The sequence below is a fragment of the Chrysochloris asiatica genome, unplaced genomic scaffold, assembly GCF_000296735.1.
Source record: "Chrysochloris asiatica unplaced genomic scaffold, ChrAsi1.0 scaffold00089, whole genome shotgun sequence".
Classification (NCBI taxonomy): Eukaryota; Metazoa; Chordata; class Mammalia; order Afrosoricida; family Chrysochloridae; genus Chrysochloris; species Chrysochloris asiatica.
Window position 1 is genome coordinate 2,622,508 of NW_006408607.1, and position 1,194 is coordinate 2,623,701.

Sequence of the window (1,194 nt, forward strand, 5' to 3'; positions counted from 1 at the left end):
CCTAAAGCAATCATCTTCCAGCCAATCCCCCATATTTATTTTCATGTGTTAAAAAAAACCCATATTAAACAAATAATATATTGACTAATGTTTATCTAAAGTATAGTATGCAAATTTGTATAAAAGTTGGACTATTGTGGCTCTTGTTAAATGTTTCCAGTCAGTTCTAACTTATAGCTACTCTGTATAAGGTTTTTAAGGAGCCATTGGTGGGTTTGAACCACCGACCTTGAAGTTAATTGTTGTTGTTAGGTGTCATTGAGTCTGTACCAACTCATAGGAACCCAATGCACAACACAACAAAACACTATCTGATCTTGCACCAAACTCACAATTGTGGCTACGTTTAAGTCCATTGCTGCTGCCACTGTGCCAATCCACCTTGTTAAGGGTTTCCTTCTTTTCATTGACCCTCTCCCCTTCAACAAATAGGATGTCATTCTTCAGAAACTGGTCCCTCCTGACAATATGTCTGAAGTATGTGAGACTAAGTCAGGCCATCCTGGCTTCTAAGGAGCATTCTGTCTGTACTTCTTCCAACATAGATTGGTTTGTTCTTTTCGCAGCCCATGGTACTTTGAATATTTTCCGTGAATATCATAACTCAGAAGCATCAATTTTTTATCATTCACTGTCCAACTTTCCCATGCATATGAAATTATTGAAAATACCATGACTTGAGTCAGGTGCACCTTAGTCCTTAAGTAGACATCTTTGTTCTTATACACTTTGGAAGAGTTTTGTACAGCAATGTTTGATGTCTTGACTCCTGCTTCCATGAGTCGATTGGTTGATTAAAGCAAAATGTAGTCTTTGACAATATCAATTCTTTCTACATTTACATGGATGTTGTTTATTAGTCCATGGTAAGGATTTTAGTTTTCTTTGTATTGAGGTGCAACCCATACTGAAGGCTAAGTCTTTGATCATCAGTAAGTATTTTAAGTCATCTGCACTTTCAGCAAACAAAGTTGTATCATCTGCATATTGCAGTTTGGTAATGAATCCTCCTCCAATCCTGATGCCATGTTTTCCTTTATATAATACAGCTTGTTTGCTCAGCATACAGGTTGTACATGTATGGTGAAAGGATATGACCCTGACACACATCTTTCTTAATTTTACACCATTCTGTGCACTTTTATTCTGTTCAAAGAAATGTCACTTAGACTATGTACAGGTTCCTCATGAGCA

At 36.9% G+C, this 1,194-nt stretch overlaps 1 pseudogene; it reads left to right on the forward strand.

Annotated features, from left to right (window-relative positions):
* Positions 1-1,194, forward strand: part of LOC102828672 — an 80,542-nt pseudogene that overhangs the window by 43,440 nt on the left and 35,908 nt on the right.